Source organism: Tasmannia lanceolata, unplaced genomic scaffold (assembly GCF_043159265.1).
Source record: "Tasmannia lanceolata isolate RefF3 unplaced genomic scaffold, GAP_Taslan_0.1 ptg000003l, whole genome shotgun sequence".
Lineage (NCBI taxonomy): Eukaryota > Viridiplantae > Streptophyta > Magnoliopsida > Canellales > Winteraceae > Tasmannia > Tasmannia lanceolata.
The window spans coordinates 26,172,580-26,182,814 of NW_027518680.1; positions in this window are offsets into that span (position 1 = coordinate 26,172,580).

Here is a 10,235-nt window from a genome sequence, read left to right on the forward strand (position 1 = left end):
GTTTTAGCCAAGTTTTGAGATTTGGATTAGATGGTATTGACTCTTTGATTTAGTTGATGAACAATGGAGATTGAAGAAATAAAAAGAAATAGAAAGTTTCTTATTTATGAAACTATATAAAACATCAATCCTTTAGACAAAGGAAACCCTCGAGATTGTGTTAAGGAGCTTTTAGCCAAATTTTTAGTTGGGGATGAGATGGTATTGAATCTTAGATATAGTTGATAAAAGGTGAAGATTGAAAAAAAAAGCTTATTAATTTAGAAACTTTATAAAACATAATTCTTTTAGACATAGGAGACCCTAGAGATGAGTGAAGGGGCTTTTAGCCAAGTTTTGAGTTTAGAATGAGTTGGTATTCAATCTTAGATTAATTTGATGAAAGACCATCTTTTATGGTACTGAAAACCAAGAGATTGAGAGGGTATTGAATCTTAAATTTAGCTGATGAATGATGGAGATTGAAAAAATTTAAAGTTTCTTATTTTAGAAACTTTTTAAAACATCCATCTTTAAGACATAGGAAACCCTAGAGATAGTGTAAAAGAGCTTTTAGCCAAGTTTTGAGTTGAGAATGAGAGGGTATTAAAGCTTAGATTTTGTTGCTCAAGGATGGAGATTGAAAAAATAAAAAGATTCTTATTTTAGAAACATTATAAAACATCAATCTTTTACACTTGGTAAACCCTAGAGATGTTGTCAAAGCACTTTTTGCCAAGTTTTGAGATGAGGATTAGATAGTAATGAATCTTAGATTTAGTTGATTAAGGATGGAGATTGAAAAAATAAGAAGTTTCTTATTTTAGAAACTTTATAAAACATCCATCTTTTAGACATAGGAGATCCTATAGATGGTGTGAAGATGCTTTTAACTAAGTTTTAAGATGAGCATGAGATGATAATGAATCTTAGATATACTTGATGAACGACCATCTTTTACGGTATTGAAACCCTAGAGATGATGTCAACGAGCTTTTAGCCAAGTTTTGGGTTGAGAATTAGAAGGTATTGAATCTTAGATTTAGTTGATTAAGGATAGAGATTGAAAAGAAGAAAGTTTCTTATTTTAGAAACTTTACAAAACATCAATCTTTTAGACTTAGTAAACCCTAGTCATTGTGTCATGGAGCTTTTAGCCATGTTTTGGAATGAGGATGAGATGATATTGAATCTTAGATTTAGTTGATGAATGATGGAGATTGAAAAAATAGAAAGTTTCTTATTTTAGAAACTTTGTAAGACATCAATCTTTTAGACGTAAGAAACCCTAGAGATGGTGTGAAGGAGCTTTAAGCCAAGTTTTGAGATGAGGATGAGATGGTAATGAATCTTAGATTTAGTTGATAAAGGATGGAGATTGAAAAAATAAAAAGTTTCTTCTTTTAGAAACTTTATAAAACATCCATCTTTCAGACATAAGAGTCCCTAGAGACGGTGTCGATGACCGTTTAGCGATGTTTTGGGATGAGGATGAGACGATGTTCAATCTTAGATTTAGTTGATGAAGGATGGAGTTTGAAAAAATAGAAATTTTTTATTTTAGAAACTTTAAAAAATATTATTCTTTTAGACGTCGGAAACCCTAGAGATGATGTCAAGGAACTTTTATCCAAGTTTTGGGATGAGAATGAGAGGGAATTGAATCTTAGATTTAGTTGATGAGTGATAAAGATTGAAAAAATAGAAAGTTTCTTATTTCTGAAATTTTATAACACGTCCGTCTTTTAGACATATGAAACCCTAAAGATGGTGTCCAGGAGCTTTTAGCCAAGTTTTGAGATGAGGTTGAGATGGTATTTAATCTTCGATTTAGTTGATGAAGGATGGAGATTGAAAAAATAGAAAGTTTCTTAGTTTAGAAACTTTACAAAACATCAATCTTTTAGACATAGGAGACCCTAGAGACAGGTGTCAAGGAGCTTTTAGTCATGTTTTGGGATGATGATGAGATGATATTGCATCTTAGATTTAGTTGATGAAGGATGGAGAGTGAAAAATAGAAAGTTCTTATTTTATAACAATTATAAAACATCTATCTTTTAGACATAAGAAACCCTAAAGATGATGTCAACGAGCTTTTAGCCATGCTTTGAGATGAGAATGAGAGGGTATTGAATCATGAATTTAGTTAATGAATGATGGAGATTGAAAAAACAGAAAGTTTCTTATTTTATAAACTTTATAAAACAAGAATCTTTTAGACTTAGTAAACCTTAGAGTTGGTGTAAAGGTGCTTTAAGCCATGTTTTGAAATGAGGATGAGATGGTATTTAATCTTAGATTTAGTTGATGAATGATGGATATTGAAAAAATTGAATGTTTCTTATTTTAGAAACTTTATAAAAAGTCCATCTTTTACAAATAGGATACCCTAAAGATGGTGTCAAAGGGCTTTTGCCAAGGTTTGAAAAGAGGATGAGATGGTATTGAATAATAGATTTAGTTGTAAAGGATGTAGATTGAAAAAATAAAAAGTTTCTTATTTTAGAAATTTTATAAAACTTTCATCTTTTATAGATAGGAGACCCTTGAAATGGTGTCAATGGGCTTTTAGCCAAGTTTTGGGTTGATGATGAGATGGTTTTGAATCTTAGATTTAGTTGATGAAGGATGGAGATTAAAAAAATATAAAGTTTCTTATTTTAGAAACTTTGTAAAACATCCATCTTTTAGACATATGAAACTCTAGAAATGGTGTGAAGGCGCTTTTAGCCAAGTTTTAAGAAGAGAATAAGATGGTATTGAATATTAGATTTATTTGATAGACGATGGAGAATGAAAAAGTAGAATGTTTCTTATTTTATAAACTTTATAAAACATCCATCTTTTAGATATAGGAGACCCTAGAGATCGTGACAAAGAGCTTTTTTCCAGCTTTTGGGATGATGATGGGATGGTTTAAATCTTAGATTAAGTTGATGAAGGATGGAGATTGAAAAAATAGAAAGTTTCTTATTTTAGAAACTTCATGAAACATTAATCTTTTAGACATAGAAAATCCTAGAGATGGTGTGAAGGAGCTTTTAGCCATGTTTTGAGATGAAGATGAGATGGTATTGAATCTTAGATTTTGTTGATAAAGGATGAAGGTTGAAAAAATAAAAAGTTTCTTATTTTAGAAAGTTTATAAAACATCCATCTTTTAGACATAAGGAACCTAGAGATTGTGTCAATGAGCTTTTAGCCATGTTTTGGGATGGTGATGAGATGGTGTTAAATCTTAGATTTAGCTGATGAAAGATGGAGATTAAAAAAATAGAAAGGTTTGTTTTTTGAAACTTTGTAAAACGTCCATTGTTTAGACGTAAGAAACCCTAGAGATTGTGTCAAGGAGCTTTTAGCCAAGTTTTGAGATCAGGATGAGATGATACTGAATTTCAGATTTAGTTGGTGAAAGTTGAAGATTTTAAAAATAGAAAGTTTCTTATTTTAGAAAACTTTATGAAACATCAATCTTTTACCCTTAGTAAACCCTAGAGAAGGTGACAATGGACCTAGCCATGTTTTGGGATGAGGATGAGATGGATAAAAGCTCATTGACACCATCTCCAGTGTTTCTTATGTCTAAAAGATGAATGTTTTATAAAGTTTCTAAAATCAGAAACTTTCTGTCTTTTCAATCTCTATCCTTCATCCACTAAATGTAAGATTTAGTACCCTCTCATTCTCATCCCAAAACTTGGCTTAAAGCTCGCTGACATCATCTCTAGGGTTTCAATACCATAAAAGATTGATGTTTTATAAAGTTTGTAAAATATGAAACTTTTTATTTTGTGAATCTCCATCATTCATCAACTAAATCTAAGATTCAATACCATCTCATCATCATCACAAAACTTTGCTAAAAGCACATCAACTAAATCTAAGATTCAATACCATCTCATCATCTTCTCAAAACTTTGTAAAAAGCTCATTCACTCCATCTCTAGGGTTTCCTATGTATAAAAGATGGATGTTTTATAAAGTTTCTAAAATTAGAAACTTTATATTTTTTCAATCTCCATCATTCATCAGCTCAATCTAAGATTCAATAACATCTAATCCTTAACTCAAAACTTGGCTAAAAGCTCCTTGACACCGTCTAGAGGGTTTCCTACGTCAAAAAGATGGATATTTTATAAAGTTTGTAAGATTAGAAACTATCAATTTTTCAATCTCCATCCTTCATCAACTAATTCTAAGATTCAAAACCATATCATCCTCGTATCAAAATTTGGGAAAAAGCTCCTTGACACCATCTCCTAGGTTTTCATATGTCTAAAAGATAGATTTTCTATAAAGTTTCTAAAATAAGAAACTATTTATTTTTTCGCCATCCATCATCAACTAACTTCAAGATTCAATACCATCGCTAATTCATCCCAAAACATGGGTCAAACCTCCCTGTTAGCATCTCTAGGGTTTCTTATGTGTAAAAGGTGGATATTTTTTAAAGTTTCTAAAATTAGAAACTTTCTATTTTTCAATCTCCATTTTTCATCAACTACATCAAAGATTCAAAATCATCTTATCTTCATCCCATAACATGGCTAAAAGTTCATTGACACCATCTATAGGGTCTCATATGTCTAAAAGATGGATGTTTTATAAAGTTTCTAAAATAAGAAATTTTCTATTTTTTCAATCTCCATCTTTTATCAACTAAATCTAAGATTCATTACCCTCTGATTCTCATCTGAAAACTTGGCTAAAAGCTCGTTGACATCATCTGTAGAGTTTCAATAGTGTAGAAGATTAGTCCAAAAGCTCCTTGACAGTATCTCTAGGATTTACTAGATGTAAAAGATTGATGTTTTATAAAGTTTCTAAAATACGAAACTCTCTATTTTTTCAATATCCATCTCTAGGGTTTCCTAAGTGTACAAGATTGATATTTTATAAAGTTTCTAAAATGAGAAACTTTATATTTTTTCAATCTCCATCCTTCAGCAACTAAATCCAAGATTCAGTGCCCTCTCATTCTCCTCTCAAAACTTGGCCCAAAGCTCCTTGACACCATCTCTAGGGTTTAGTTGTTGAGGATACGATGGTAATGAATCTTAAATTTAGTTGATGAAGGATGGAGAATGAAAAAAACAGAAAGTTTATGATTTAAGAAACTTTATAAAACTTCCATCTTTTAGACATAGAAAATCATAGTGATGTTGTCAAGGAGCTTTTAACGATCTTTAGACTTAGTAAACCCTAGAGATGTTGTCAAAGAGCTTTTAGCCAACTTTTGAGATGAGTATTACATGGTATTGAATCTTAGGTCTTGTTGATTAAGGATGGAGATTGAAAAAATAGAAATTTCTTATTTTAGAAACTTTATAAAACATCAATCTTTTAGATATAGGAAACCCTCGAGATGGTGTCAAGGAGCTTTTAGCCAAGTTTTGAAATGAGGATGAGATGGTATTGAATCATACATTTAGTTGGTAAAGGATGGAGATTAAAAAAATATAAAGTTTCTTATTTTAGAAACTTTATAAAACATCCATCTTTTAAACATAGGAATCCCTAGAGATAGTGTAAAGGAGCTTTTAGCCAAGTTTTGAGATGAGAATGAGATGGTATTGATTCTTAGATTAAGTTGATGAAGGATAGAGATTGAAAAAATAGAAAGTTTCGTATTTTAGAAACTTTATAAAACATCCATCTTTCAGACATAGGAAACCCTAGAGATGGTGTCAATGAGCTTTTAGCTAAGTTTTGAGATGAGAATGAGAGAGTACTGAATCTTAGATTTAGTTACTGAATGATAGAGATTGGAAAAATAAAAAGTTACTTATTTTAGTAACTTTTTTAAAAAAATATCAATCTTTTACACTTAGTAAATCTTAGAGATGGTGTGAAGGAGCTTTTAGCCAAGTTTTTAGATGAGGATTGGATGGTATTGAATCTTAGATTTAGTTGATGAATGATGGAGATTGAAAAAAGAGAAAGCTTCTTACTTTTGAAACTTTATAAAACATCTATCTATTAGATATAGGAAACACTAGAGATTTTGTTAAGGAGCTTTTAGCCAAGTTTAGAGATGACGATGAGATGGTATTGAATCTTAGATTTAGTTGATGAAGGATGGAGAGTGAAAAAATTGAAAGTTTCTTATTTTAGAACATTCATAAATATCCATCTTTTAGACATAAGAGACCCTTGAGATGGTGTCAATGAGCTTTTAGGCAAGTTTTGGGATGAGAATGAGAGAGTATTGAATCTTAGATTTAGTTGATGAAGGATGGCAATTGAAAAAATAGAAAGTTTATTATTTTAGAAACTTTATAAAACATCAATCTTTTAGACAAAGGAAACCCTAGACATGGTGTTAAGGAGCTTTTAGCCAAGTTTTGATATGAGAATGAGAGGGTACTGAATCTTAGATGTAATTGTTGAAGGATAGAGATTGAAAAAATAAAAAGTTTCTTGTTTTATAAACATTATAAAACATAAATCTTGTACACTTAGTAAACCCTAGAAATGGTGTCAAAGAGCTTTTAGCCAAGTTTTGAGATGAGGATTAGATGGTATTGAATCTTAGATTTAGTTGATAAAGAAAGAGGAATGAAAAAGTAGAAAGTTTCTCTTTATAAAACATGAATCTCTTAGACTTAGTAAACCATAGAGATGGTGTCAAGGAGCTTTTAGCCAAGTTTTGGGATAAAAATGAGACGGTATTGAATCTTAGATTTACTTGTTGAATGATGAAGATTGAAAAAAAAGTTTCTTATTTTAGAAACTTTGTAAAACATCAATCTATTACACTTTTTAAACCCTAGAAATGGTGTCAAGGAGCTCTGACCCATGTTTTGGGATGAGTTAGCGATGGTATTGAATCTTTGATTTAGTTGATGAAGGATGGGGAAAAAATAAAAAGTTTTTTATTTTAGAAACTGTATATAACATCTATCTTTTTGACATATGAAACCCTAGAGATTGTGTCATGGAGCTATTAGCCAAGTTTTGAGATGATGATGTGATGGTAATGAATCTTAAATTTAGTTGATGAAGGATGGAGAATGAAAAAAACAGAAAGTTTCTGATTTTAGAAACTTTATAAAACCTCCATCTTTTAGACATAGAAAATCATAGAGATGTTGCCAACGAGCTTTTAGCGAAGTTTTGAGATGAGGATGAGATGATATTGAATCTTAGATTTAGTTGACGCATGATGGAGATTGAAAAAATAGAAAGTTTCTTAATTTAGAAACTTTATAAGACATCCATCTTTTAAACAGAGGAAACGCTAGAGAAAATGTCAATGAGCTATTAGCCAAGTTTTAGGATGGGGATGAGATGGTATTGAATCTTAGAATTAGTTGATGAATGATTGAGATTGAAGAAATAATTGGTTTCTTATTTTAGAAACTTTACAAAACATTCATCTTTTAGACATAGGAAAGCTTATAGATGGTGTCATTGAGCTTTTAGCCAAGTTTTAGGTTGAAGATAAGAATTGAAAAAATAGAAAGTTTCTGATTTTAGAAATTTTATAAAACATACATCTTTTAGACATAGAAAACCCTACAAATGCTGTCAAGGTGCTTTTAGCCAAGTTTTGAGATTATGATGAGATGATGTTGAATATTAGCTTTAGTTGACGCATGATGGAGATTGAAAAAATAGAAAGTTTCTTAATTTAGAAACTTTATAAGACCTTTTAGACATAAGAAACCCTAAAAATAGTGTTAAGGAGCTTTTAGCCAAGTTTTGAGACGAGGAAGAGATGAAGTTGAATCTTAGACTTAGTTGACGAAGGATGGAGATTGAAGAAATAGAAAGTTTTTTATTTTAGAAACTTTATAAAACATTCATCTTTTAGACATAGGAAACCCTAGGGATGGTGTGAAGGAGCTTTGAGCCAAGTTTTGGGATGAGTTAGTGATGGTATTGAATCTTAAATTTAGTTGATTAATGATGGCGAAAAAATAAAGAGTTTCTTATTTTAGAATTTTTATAAGACATCTATCTTTTAAACATATGAAACCATAGGAGATGGTGTCAATGTGCTTTTAGCCAAGTTTCGATATTAGGATAAGATGGTATTGAATCTTAGATTTAGTTGATGAAGGATGAAGATTGAAAAACAGAAAGTTTCTGATCTTAGAAACTTTATAAAACATCAATCTTTTTGACATAGGAAACCCTCTAGATGGTGTCAAGGAGCTTTTAGACAAGTTTTGAGATGAGGATTAGATGATACTGAATCTTAGATATAGATGATGAAGGATGGAGATTGGAAAAAAATAAAGTTTCTTATTTTTGAAACTTTAAAAAATATCCATCTTTTAGACATAGGAAACTCAAGATATGGTGTCAAAGAACTTTTAGCCAAGTTTTGGGATGAGGATGAGATGGAGTGAAGGAGTTTTTAGCCAAGTTTTGGGATAAGAATGAGACAGTATTGAATCTTAGATTTATTTGTTGAATGATAGAGATTGAAAAAATAAAAAAAACACCAATCTTTTACACTTAGTAAACCCTAGAAATGGTGTCAAGTAGCTTTGAGCCAAGTTTTGGGATGAGTTAGCAATGGTATTTATTCTTAGATTTAGTTGATGAATGGTGGGGAAAAATAAAAAGTTTCTTATTTTAGAAACTTTATAGAACATCTATCTTTTAGACTTATAAAATCCTAGAGATTGTGTCAAGGAGCTTTTAGCCAAGTTTTGAGATGAGGATGCATTGGTAATGAATCTTAAATTTAGTTGATGAAGGATGGAGAATGAAAAAATATAAAGTTTCTGATTTTAGAAACTTTATAAAACATCCATCTTTTAGACATAGAAAATCCTAGAGAAGCTGTGACGGAGCTTTTAGCCAAGTTTTGAGATGAGGATGAGATGATATTGAATCTTAGATTTAGTTGACGCATGATGGAGATTGAAAAAGTAGAAAGTTTCTTCATTTAGAAACTTTATAAGACATCAATCTTTTAGACATAGGAAACCTTAGAGAAAGTGTCAAGGAGCTTTTAGCCAAGTTTTAGGATGGGCATGAGAGGGTATTGAATCTTAGAATTAGTTGATGAAGGATTGAGGTTGAAGAAATAGAAAGTTTCTTATTTAAAAATATTTACAAAATATTCATCACTCAGCAACTAAACCCTAGAGATGGTGTCAAGGAGCTTTGAGCCAACTTTTGAGAGGAGAATGAGAGGGCACAGAATCTTGGATTTAATTGCTGAAGGATGGAGATTGAAAAAATAAAAAGTTTCTTATTTTAAAAACTTTGTAAAATATCAATCTTGTACACTTAGTTAACCCTAGAGATGGAGATTGAAAAAATAGAGAGTTTCGTACTTTAGAAACTTTATAAAACATCAATCTTTTACACCTAGTAAATCCTAGAGATGTTGTCAAGGAGCATTTAGACTGATCTTCTATACTATTGAAACTTTACAGATGATGTCAATGAGCTTTTAGCCATGTTTTGAGATGAGAATCAGAGGGTAATGAATCTTAGATTTAGTTGATAAAAGATGGAGATTGAAAAAATAGAAAATTTCTTCTTTTAGAAACTTTATAAAACATCCATCTTTTAGACATATGAGACCCTATAGATGGTGTCAAGGAGCTTTTAGCCATGTTATGAAATGAAGATAAGATGATTTTGAATCTTTGATTTAGTTGATGAAAAATGGAGATTGAAAAAATAGAAAGTTTCTAATTTTAGAAACTTTAAAAAACATCCACCTTTTAGATATAGGAAACCCTAGAGATGGTGTCAAGGAGGTTTGAGCCATGTTTTGTGATGAATTAGCGATGGTATTGAGTCTTAAGGTGAGTTGATGAAGGATGGCGAAAAAATAAATAGTTTCTTATTTTAGAAACATTATAGAAAATCTATCTTTTAAACATATGAAACCGTAGGGGATGGTGTCAAGGAGCTTTTCGCCAAGTTTTAATACGGGGATGATATGGTATTGAATCTTAGATTTAGTTAGTGAAGGATGGAGATTGAAAAACAGAAAGTTTCTAACCTTAGAAACTTTATAAAATATCCATCTTTTTGACATAGGAAACCCTCTAGACGGTGTCAAGGAGCTTTTAGCCAAGTTTTGAGATGATGATGAGATGGTATTGAATCTTAGATTTAGTTGATGTACTTTTAGCAAAGTTTTGGGATGATGATGAGGTGGTATTGAATCTTAGATTTAGTTGATCGATGATGATGAGATGGTTTAAATCTTTGACACCATCTCTAGTGTCTCCTATGTCTAAAAGATGGATGTTTTATAAACTTTCTAAAATAAGAAA